The following is an 11,912-nucleotide window of genomic DNA, read 5'->3' as shown; positions in this document are numbered from 1 at the left end:
TCCATTAGCAAGTCTTCATCATCTCCATTTCTGCCCAGTCACATTAACTCTTGACTAAACCACTGCAGCTGCTTCTCTAATAGGTTTCTTTGCTTTCAAATTTCTTCCTTTTCTGAAATTCACTTTCCCTATGTGGACCTGAGTGAAATGTCAAAGTACGAATCTGCTGAAAATCCTCTGAAGATTTTCCAGTGCTCCTAGGAGAAATCCTAAACTTCCCAATGTGGCCTATGAGGGCTGCGTGATCTGACTGCTGCCAACCGTTCCAAAGTAGTTCTCATGACTCATTCAATTCAAAATTCAGGCCTTCAAATGTCTTTCATTTTCTAGAATAAGTCTTCCTTTTTCTTGTTCCTTGACAAGACTTTTTGCACAAACTACTGTCTGCCCAGAACACTCCTCTGTTCTTTTCTCCCCCAGTTATTCTTCTCCCTTTGACCCCACATCTCTGAGAAGCCTGTCCAGACTTTCCTTGTCCAAGTCTGGGAAGCGACCCTCTTCTGTGCTCCATGACAACATATATCATATCCTTGTCACAATATTATCCATCCCTATGATATTACAGTAACAGTAATATTAATAACTACTCATAACATGCTCTCTGGGACTACCCCTGTGTCATCTGAAGACATTTCCCCTACTCAAGAGCCTCTGCACCTGCCCTCAAAGATGCTCTTTGATCACAGAGCATGCTTGACTCACACTTAGGGCAGGCTAGAAGCACTGCAAAGTTAACCTCAATCAATGAGGGTTAAGAGTTGGTGAATAAATAGCCCATCTTCTTCATTTTAGTGGGCCCCTTCTGAGGTATGCTCTATGATACGTCTCAGAATTTCAATGGGATTAAGCCCCAGTTACCCAGAGGAGTTACCTGTCCATAAACATATCCTTCATTAGTGGTCTTTTTTCCCTCTGTGTCCCATCTCCACTCCCTCACAGCTTCTTGCATCTTTTCCCAAATAAACTACTAGTACACATACCCGTTCTCAGGGTCCGATTTGAGAGTTAACCACACTGGGTCACAACCACTTAGTCAACACTTACCAATGAGCTGGACACTGTGTTAAGCTCTTTATATGCATTATATAAGTCTCTTAAAAACCCAATGAGATAAGTGCTAATTCATAAAAATTATGGTAATAATACTTACTCAAAGCATTGTTGTGAAGATTAAGTGGAATAATGCATAAAAAGTGCTCAGAACTTGGTAAGACTGGAAGAGAAGACAAACTTGAAGAGTTTAGCACAGCCTTTGGCAGAGTAAGCAATTGGTCATTTGCCCAGGATCACACAGATACTAAGTGATAGATTTTAACCAAATTCTGCCAGATTCCAAAGTCCTATACTGTCTTGTCAGCTGTAACCTTCCCTTCAATTATTTTCTACAGGTGACTGCAGGCTCCATGGGAATAGGAACCATGTTTATTATATTTAGTTTTATTCCCACACCTTGACATTCAGTAGATAGCAAAATATTTGTGTTGAAAACAATCTATTCTTCCCCCTCAAATCTGTTTTATATTTAGTTTATATTCATTACTCACAATAACTTTTCTTTGAGTCATTACTGAGAATAATTATAAAAACTATATATAAAAACAGCATGTCATCTTCAAAAAGTTGAATTTTTCTCTTTTTTTTTTTCTTTTCCAGAAAATAGTGTATTTCCATTTCAGGAAGGCAGCATATTTAGTGGTAAGGTCATGCTGGTTTTGAAGTCTGAAGGACTTGGTTCAAATCTTGTATTTTCAACTCTATGACCTTGGAAAAAATACTTAGCCTCTCTGATTTGTAGTTTTCTCATCTATAAAAGAGGAATATTGTACCTCCCATACTAGTTATTTACTGTTGCATAACAAATTACCTCAAAACTTAGTAGTTAAAGACAACAAACATTTACTATCTCACATAGTTTCTGAGGGTCACTAATCCAGGAGTAGCTTAGCTGGGTTGTTTTAGCTCAAGGTATCTCATAAGGTTGCAGTCAAGTTGTCGACTAGGACTGTCATAATCCAAAGGCTTGACTGGGGCTGAAGATTCACATCCAAGCTCACTCATATACTTGTTGGCAAGACTCTCAGCTCCTCTCCATGACAGCCTCTCAGAGTATGGCAGCTAGCTTTCCCCAGAGAAAAACGTCTAAGAGGGAGGGAGAGGTAGCCCCCAAGACAGAAGCCACTGGGTCTTCCGTAACCTAATCTTGGAAGTGTCATACCATCACTTCTTCCATATTCTGTTGGTTGCAGAGACCAATCCTAACACAGGGTAGAAGGGGGAACCACACAAGGAAGTGAATACCAGTAGGTGAGATCACTGGGGCCATCTTGGAGTTTAAGCACAACATCTCCCATATGGAGTTGTAATGAGGGTTTTTATGTGCCTAGAACATAGCTATCTCTCAAAAAAAAAAATTCTGTTTTATGGACTCATGGGAAGATACATGAGTTTTAGAACCTGAAGAACACACTTAAAAATTTAGAGTATAGTAGTCATCCCGGCACAATTACTATCAAACAAACTAGTTATTAAATTTCACATCCTGCTGAGGACTTAGCCAGCAATACTAATGACAGCCAAAACTACAGAGCTTCTCATAGTTTCCAATATTTTGTTTACATTGATCATTAGTTTTAATTTTATGCCATCATATATTTCATTTAGTTCAGCAGCTCAAAAATGTATCAGTTATTATGGTCACACTTTCCAAGTAAGGACAGTGAGCTTTAGGAAGGTTATGTGATTTGTCTAAGGACACACAGCTATCCAGTGATGAAGTGAAGATTCACCCCAGGACTCATGACTCCAAAGTCTCTTCTCTTTTAATTATCTCATGCTGTATTAGTGCTAAGTCAAACTCATTTTATAAAAAATAAAAAGAGAAGAGGAGGGAGCGTCATCAATATTGCCCTTTCCAGGAATTTCTACATAAGCTGACAGCAGTTTCCTTGGGGTTCTCTTTTCTGTGGTTATCAATTGTTAAACGGCCCAGGATCTCTCAGAGCTCATCCAGGTATGTGCATAGAGCCCTGAAATGCTGATATTGCCTTAGGGGGTTATTTGTTTTTTATAGCCCCACAGGCCATAGCTGGTGCATTTGCCTGAGCTTCCTCATCCTTTGTACATATACCCAGGGAGGAGAAGGTGAATAGATAAGATCTTTCAGCCTGCAGATTTCCAGTAATAAAAGCAAATGCTTTCTGTTGAGGCCCAGCTGAGACTGGAGGTGGTGAATAAGGGCTGTATGTGTAAGCACTGTAGGCTTCCGGCCAGTAAAGAATCCAGACAGAGCCTGCACCCTCCTGGCCTCCTGGAACTCTAAGAGCACAGAAGGACAGGGTACAGACCTATGGAGTATGACACTTATTCCGGGGACTTTGACCTGCTACATTCACAGGTCATGACAGCTTTGATGCTGCCTCTGGGGAAGGGCCACCATTCAACTTGCCAAGAGAAGAACCAAAGGAACAAAGGCATGAAGCTCTGGGAGCATGGCTGGGCCAAGTTATTGACAGTACTATTTGCATAGTTCTGGTCACTTTCCAAATTACCTCTCACTCAGCCTCACCACAGCCTTTATCCACAGAGCCACCTGGGGTGGAATGGGAGGGGCTTTTCTTATCCCCATCCAACAGATGAGGAGACTGTGACTCAGAGAGGTGAATGACTTGGGCAAAGTCTAACAACAGTAACCACAGATTAATGATTTCTAAGCTACTAATTAACTTTCTAACCATCTACCCATAAGGAATTGGCCTGTAGGTTGAAAAGGCATTCCTGAGTCTCTGTATACCACACACCAAGGATTAATATTCCAAGTAATCATTTTAGAAATTAAAAGTGCAATAGTTAAAATAAGATACTGGACACATCTATTAAAGAAAAACATCAGAATAAACACATCAGAAGACTGAATCATTGGGCATGGGGATCAGATTCCTTCTAAAAGTCATCATGAAGGAGAGTGGAGAAACATTAAGGGATATGGAAGATAGAAATGGAACTGCCAATATTTGAATAACAGAAGTTCAAGAAATAGAGAAGTAGAGGCAACAACGAAGGGAGGAAAATACTTGGAAAAAATATTAAAGATAGATTTTCTAAAAGAAGAAACAAAGGAAATACAGAAGAGAGACTTTGGAATCAAAGTGTCAAATAGGATTTGAAACCCCAAATAAATGTGATTTAATAGAATTTGAAAACATCATAGAGAAAATTCTACGAGCTTCCAGAGGAAAAGAACTTATCACTTTGCAAAAAGACAAGACTCAGAGATTAACCACTGGTATAAGAAGATGATGGAACAATATTTTTAAAGTATTAAATGACTATAACTTTAATGCTAGAATTTTATAACCTCCAAAATTTTCACTTAAATGTGATGGGACAGTAAAGGTATTTTCAGGCATTCAAAACCTCAGTAGTTTTACCACACAAAACTTCACTTTGAAAACACTCCATGCTTCATTTGATCCTCACAGGTCTGTGATGTGATGGTGGTTAATACTGTCCTTAAAGGCAAGATTAAAATGGTGGAATCACCTATCCATGGTCACACACTTGGGACTCACAGCCAGGTCAGAACTGTGCAAATCTCCTTTTACTCTAGGATGTTGTCTCCTTGATGAAGCAGAAAGGAAGGTCATATAACTGCTCTCACAGCTTTCCTACCTGCCCTTGCCACTCAAGGGAATTCTAGAATTGCCCCCTGCTTCCCCACGTCCATCTTCTCAGGACTCCTGTTTTTCTACCAGAGAGACAAAGTCAATCTGTACAATCTATATAATCAAGGAATGAGAAAACATTCCTTGGGGACAAAGAGAAAGAAACACACAGGCTGAGTTGTGTGGAAAAATGACAGAAAAAAAAAAACAGGATGGGAAGCTGCTCTGGGATATAAGGAATCTGTGAGGAATAAGGGAAAGTCATTCAGAGCTATAGAAGATCAGGAATGGTGTCCCACTGATGTTCTCTAAGAAATGCAAATAGAGGTTTTGAGTAACATTGTAGTTGCTTTTCTTTTATTCTTTTTTTTTTTTTTTTTTTTTCTGAGATAGAGCCTCATTCTATCACCCAGGCTGGAGTGCAGTGGCTCAGTCTCAGCTCACTGCAACCTCCCCCTCCCAGGTTCAAGTGATTCTCCTGCCTCAGCCTCCCAAGTAGCTGAGACTACAGGTGAAGACCAACACACACTGCTAATTTTTTATTTTTAGTAGAGATGGGGTTTCATCATATTGAGCAGGTTGGTCTCGAACTCCAGATCTCAAGTGATGTGCCACCTCAGCCTCCCAAAGTTCTGGGATTACGGGTGTGAGCCTGGGATTATGGCCCCTGGCCATAGTTGCTTTGAATTGTTGGAGAGGCGTTTCCTTGGAAGTGAAATTGATCTGGGATTGGACTTTGTGGGTTCCTAGATTTGTAAGGAACATACCTATAACTGTGTAATAGCCTATCTGCTGTGGAGCAGACTTCCTTCACAAAAGGGATCCTGAAATAATAATAATAGTAATAATGAAAAGATAGTGACCCTGAATGTGTGCTCCAGTGGTTGAAACCTTTGATTTCTGTCGGGTATGTTAGGGGAGCAGGGAGGTAGCCCACCACCTGTATTTGTCTTTTTTCTCTTTTTGTTTCTACTTAACCATTTTCCATTCCTCATTGCCTTTCTCACTGTGACAATGCTTTATTTCCACAGGGCAGTTTATTGTTATGGACCAAGCAAGGGTCAGGCCAATTTGAGTCCTAATCTCAAACCCTCACTAGTCTTGTCCCTTGATCTTAGATAAATTACTCTTTTTTTTCCAGGTAGAAATCATGCTTCCTTTTAACTGAATACTTAATTCACAACTTTTTTTTCTCTTGGTTGCTACTCTGGTAATAATTATGTCCCCACCTATCAAGAACACTGCATCTGACCAGACTGAGAGCCAGTGTGAACATGGGCCCCAAACCAAGGCTTTCAGAATAATAAGGAACAGCAAAAACCAGGCTCTCCCCTCACTTAGAAAGGGGCTATGATTGGGAGGGTCCAAATTTTCACCATCCAAACACAGAAAACCAGAAACTCAATGCCAACATGGAAACCAGAATGTATCAGGAATGAAGTACAGTACCCCCTCATATACACAAGGTCAAGATGGGTTTGGAGAAAGATATATTTGACCATCTGGCCTCTTCTAGTAGATAGGGCCCCAGCCTAGCATTTTTAAAGGAAGATATTTTTGTTTCTGTTACTTGCATTACTTCTCAAAGGGGTATACAATCTACTAAATGGGATATAATGAAGGAGAATAAATCTGCTCACACACAAGAAACATTCCTGGATAATGATTTTTAGTTGCTGAAAATCAGCGCATTATTTAAAAGTGGCAAAAATTCAGGGCAATCTGAGGAAGAATTCAAAAGTGGTGGCTACATTTGCTGGCAGGTTTAGGTAGGACCCGCACACTTAAAACTCCCATGTTTTTTTTAGTGTATACGTCAAGAGGCCAAAACCTCTGATCATCAAAATAAGCAATTTTGTATATTACAGTGCACAGGACAACAGAGGGAAAGAGGCTCTCTTGGAGAGTGACTAAAAGGTCTTTTGCAAAAGATTTGTATTACTTTGAAGTGGAAGGACTGGAGCCCAGGGCCATGTGCTTCATTAACTTGACCCTTCCTTTTCTTTGGTTGCAGTAGCCTCATTGGGAGCTGTTTCTTCTACATGTTCTGCTGGCTTCTCCTCTACCTCTTCCTCCGCTTCTTGGGGATAGAGATCTGGATATTCCTGCCTGCCTTCCTGCATGGCTCAGAACTGATCTACACAGTCTGACCCCTTGACCTGCTCATGTTATGGTGGAAGCAGGAAAAGGCTGCCTTGAACTGTTCCCTGTAAGAGCCGTTGGCCATTCCCCCAAGGAAGAGGCAGTGCCAAAGTCTCCCATTTGGCAGCATCAATCCATGCTCCTCCTAGGGAGGGATCGTTGGGGTCATCAGCCACCAGCTCTGCATTGCTTGGAGTTTTGTAGTCTTCTTTGGTCACAAATATGATTCGATCCTTCTGTTCCTGTCAGCAGTAGGACATGGCTGCAGCCCAGCCCTTAGACCTCATAGAAGGAACAGTGGCTGTTGCAGCTTCACGTGATGACCTCCCTCTCCTCAGGCAGGGCAGGTGCCTCTGAGGCCTGTGCAGACCGGAGATAAATTACTTAATCTTCCTGGATCTCAATTTTTTTTGTCTGTGGAATGGATTAAATCATAGCCATTCCCTGGCAGAGTTATTGAGAGGACTGCATGAGGTAATGAAGGTGAAGCCCCCGGCCAAGAGTGAGTGTCCACACACCTTCACCCTCATTCCCTTTTGACTTGGCTCCTTCATGAGGCACTTTCTGTTATCAGTTAATGCAGAACCAATAAAGGACATGAGGACCCTTGACCATCAGTAAACTGATGCTCAAGGATCCCTTTCTTGCATCTCATTGACTCTTCGACAAATGAACCTTTTCCCTCTTGAACATCAGCTGATCATCTTTTGAAAGGCCCTGCCTCAATTCTGAAACTCTAATCTGTCTTAAAAGTAGCAGTGATGGGAGACATCCTTCATCTCTATGTGATCTTCAAGAGAATGTATCTAAAGTTTCTCCAATGAGTATGATGTTTGCAATAGATTTTTGATATGAAACCTTTATCCTTGGTTGCTGAAATTCATGTTTGTTTTTGTTTTCTCTTGTGATCAGAAGTAGACACTGAACATATCACATGATTTTCTTCACGTATCAGGTAATCATATGCAGTTTTCTTTTATATATTGATACAGATAAATTATTTTTATAGATTATCTGATGTTAAAACATACATTCATTCCCCCAAAAAACCTTACTTAAGTATAAGATATATTCTTAATTGGCTAGTGAACTTGTATTATTCAGATCAGGTAATCACCTATTGATTTTGGGGTATTTGATCTGTCGTGTTTTTAAAGAGAGGTGTTTAAAAATCTCTAAATATAATTGCTGCTATATGTGTTGCTTCTCACAGTTTTATAAATTATATATATGTATTTGGAGGCTACATTTTAGAGGCATATGTGCTCATGATGGGCCTTTCATCTTGCTCTGTTGGTTTAGAATATTTTTCTTTAAGATACTGTTTCCCTACAGTTTTCAAGACTGTTATTCCAGATTTCACTTGCTTCATATTGGCGTGATATTTCTTTTCTCATCATTAGATTTTGAAATTTTCTTGCATCCTTTTGATTTGTGTGTCTGTCGACCACACAATTTGTGTTTTTAAAAATCTCAGCTGAGACTCTGTCTTTTAATTGGTGAGCTTAACCATTTACATCTATTTTAATTACTGTAATATTACATTCTTGTGTGCTTTCTATTATGAAAGCTTTTGACAGTAAAATACAATTAAACTCAAATACAAAATTTGATTTATTCAATGCAAAACATCTGTTGTTTCTTTTTTCTCTTTCCCTTTTCCAGTTTACGTTGTTAATATCAATGTTTAAATATGCTAATAGTATTTTAAATGTATTACTATTTATGTCTTTCATAAAAACACAGGTTGTGCAGCATGTTCTCATGTTACTTTTATCTTTAATCCTACCCTCAGCCCCACCTCTGCTGTGACTTGTCTAAAATTATAATTCTGTTTTTCTTATGTTTTCTTTAGTGCTTGTCTTTAAAAAAAAAAAAAAGACAACTTTATTAAGTAACCTGATCACTCCTTTCTATACCTCTTCAAGTTCCCTCCTGTATTTATTTTTGTTTTTATCTGCTCATTTCATTTCTACCAGGAGTGTTTTCAAAGTGGAGTTTTGGGTAGTAAAACTTCTAAGTTTGCTTCATAGGGATGCACTTTTATTTGTGATTCCTACTCTACCTTGAAAAACTATTCAATGGGGCTGGGTGCGGTGGCTCATGCCTGTAGTCTCAGCACTTCGGGAGGCCAAGGTGGCCAGATCACGAGGTCAGGAGATCGAGACCATCCTGGCTAACATGGTGAAACCCCGTCTCTACTAAAAATACAAAAAATTAGCCAGGTGTTGTGGCAGGCACTTGTAGTCCCAGCTACTCGGGAGGCTGAGGCAGGAGAATGACCTGAACCTGGGAGGTGGAGCTTGCAGTGAGCCAAGATCACACCACTGCACTCCAGCCTGGGTGACAGAGCAAGATTCCGTCAAAAAAGAAAAAAAAAAAAAAAAAAAAAAAACTATTCAATGGGATAATCTTCTGCCCCAGTCAGCTCTCATTGTTCACTTCCTCGTAGGTCAGAGTGCAACAGGCCCTTTGAAATCATAATCTCAATGCTGATATTTGAATGTGTCCACTCCCAGAAATGAATCACAGTGCCAGATTTGGGTTAGTGTCAAGCCTTCCCCCACTCTTATTTTGAGCTATTTGGCTTTGAAGCCAGCAATGGCATGAAGGGCATGGCTGGATTCTTCATTTCTCCATCTGTCCTCCACCTGGGGCACTCTGGCCTTCAATCCCCTTACTGGTCTCTGTTTTGATTTCCCTCAAGTTCTCAGGTTGTAGAGGAAGACAGAGGAGGGATAAATTCAGGTAAGTATTTTTGGAATGAATTTTATTCTAAGCTGATTCTGAGCTCTCTGGATCAGGCAAGATCCAGATGCCTACAAGCTCACTCTTTTTTTACTGGGCATTTTTGTGGGTTCTTTGAAGGGTCCCCCCTAGGCCCTTCTATCCTTCAGTTCCTGGACAGGAGTGGATGTACCACTATTCTAGCTGGTCTCTTTCAATTCTTTCCTCAGTCTTAGGATTGCAGAGATATCCATCTCCCCAACTACCACCACCACTTCCTTCCCTACCTCAAGATGACACTACTGAAGATGTGGAAAGATACACCTCCCTGCTCCCCCATAACCCATACCCACACACACACAAACACACACACAGGCTTTTCTCCTGCACATGGCCCACTACTGGGCCACAAAAAGTACCCACAAATCCCTTGTTCCAACAACCGGAGAAAGCAGAATGATAACAGCAAACATTCTCTCCTGGCTCTGCCCCAAGCTCTTAATCTCTCACTCCCTAGAATTCCCAGGCATGTGGGAAAATGTGGGACACCAATTTCTACATCAACCCACTGCAGGGAGCAAAACTCGAAGCTCCGCAGTGGTCCTACTGAAGTCCCCCTCACTCGTCTGGAGTTGAAAAGAACTCAATGGAATAGTTCCCTCCAAAGAACTCCCTTCACAAAATCTGCCCTTTCCTCATTTAGTAAAGAAGTGCTGGAGGGCATTCAATAGACAAACAACAGCTTGAGTTTTTGGTGTCAACTTGCCTAGTTTCAAATACTTGTGTTATGGTCTTGGCTGAGTTATCTTCTCTATGCCTCAGTTTCATTATCTGTAAAATGTGGATAACATCAGGACTTAGCTACAAAATTGCTGTAAGGATTAAATAGGATAACGCATTGGAGAACACTTACAGACACACAGAAAGTGCCAGCTGTTATTCTTAAAACAAACTGCAAATCTCTGTATAAATAGTAGATTTATCATTATAACATAATGACCCAATAGGTTCCTCATGATTTTGGAATCAGAATTTATAAATTTTCCTGACTTCATGAGCTTAAGTATGCATAAGCTTGAATCAGCTTGAAGGAAACCCCTAGATAATTTTTATCATTATTTCCATATAATCTGCTGACAAATTACAAATGGTTTTCAAAATTGCAAACTGCAGTGATAACATTTTTACAGAAAATAAATAGAGCTGCTACTTCCTTACTGTCTGGTGTGATCATCCATTTATCTCCCTGGCTCCTGGGAACATTGATGACAGGGGCTTGAGATATCCTTTCTTCCTTTTGAGACTGACAAATACAAATTTATCAAAATTCAGTTGAAATGTCATCTTTGGTTTGGTGAAAGCTGACTTAACCAACTCCTCCAAACACAATTGTTTTCTTCCCTTCTCTACATTCTGATATGATTTTGTACAGTTCCCCCTTCTTATCTAACTCTAGCGTGTCTGGTTTCTGACTGTCTATGGCCCCTTGGATTGAACTTCTGTCCTTACTCTTAAATATGACTTTGACTCTAGGTACTGTTCCTCACACACCCATTTCATCCACACTTGATGGTAATGTGACCATAAATGCTGGTTCATCTCCCTTTCCCCCCATGATAATTTGATTTTGGCTCTCAGACCCTTCATTTATATCTGATACCCCAGGGGTCTCCTAATCTGGAAGTTTAGAAATGAAAGATAAGTGTAATTAGAAGCTAAGAGAGCATAGGGAAAGCAATTCTTACATCTGGGGGTGGAGAGGGTTGGGAAGAAGGGAAGGGAAGGGGTCTAAAATATGTTTCTGGAAGGCATTGTTTTCCAGGTGGAGGTGTCCAAGTGTAAACTTACGTAAGCTAGACAAAACAGCCTTGGCAAGGCAGAGAGACATGGAGAAGGTTGCTGTGACAGCCACATGAGGAGAGTTGATGTGTGGAAGTATGGAATGGGAGCCCCAGGGAGAATGATGGAAGGTAACACTAGGCAGAGGGCATGAAGTCAACGAATGCTCGTAAGGAGTTGGTTTTGTTATTTAGGCTTTGTGGAGACATCCAAGATTGTTAAATGGGGAGGGGGTGGTGAAAAGATAGAATCTCTATTTCAAAAAATATCACTGTGACTACCCTGAGGTTGGCTTGGAGGGAGTATGCAATAGCATCAGCCTGGAAGAGCCAATCCTTCCATCTGTCACAGCACAGTGGATGTCTATCATCCCATTAATAACCATTCATTATTTTATGGCTGAGGAGTGTCTCCAAGAAGTCAGATACAACAAGGAGAATTATTTGCATGGTGTGTGTATGTTGGGGAGTAGGGGACTCAGAAGGGTGCAGAGAAGGGTGTAGAGAAGAATGCACAGGATGTTTAATCCTGATAAATACAGGA

General features: G+C 40.5%; 1 pseudogene; it reads right to left on the bottom strand.

The window, feature by feature from the left end:
• Window positions 1-6,643: 6,643 nt before the first annotated feature.
• Window positions 6,644-7,063, bottom strand: LOC100989773 (mitochondrial intermembrane space import and assembly protein 40-like; annotated as a pseudogene).
• Between the last annotated feature and the right edge of the window lie 4,849 nt (window positions 7,064-11,912).

This window comes from Pan paniscus, chromosome 11 (assembly GCF_029289425.2).
Source record: "Pan paniscus chromosome 11, NHGRI_mPanPan1-v2.0_pri, whole genome shotgun sequence".
NCBI classification, from domain to species: domain Eukaryota; kingdom Metazoa; phylum Chordata; class Mammalia; order Primates; family Hominidae; genus Pan; species Pan paniscus.
Note: the sequence above shows the minus strand (reverse complement) of the source record. Positions and strands in the feature narration are given on the sequence as shown.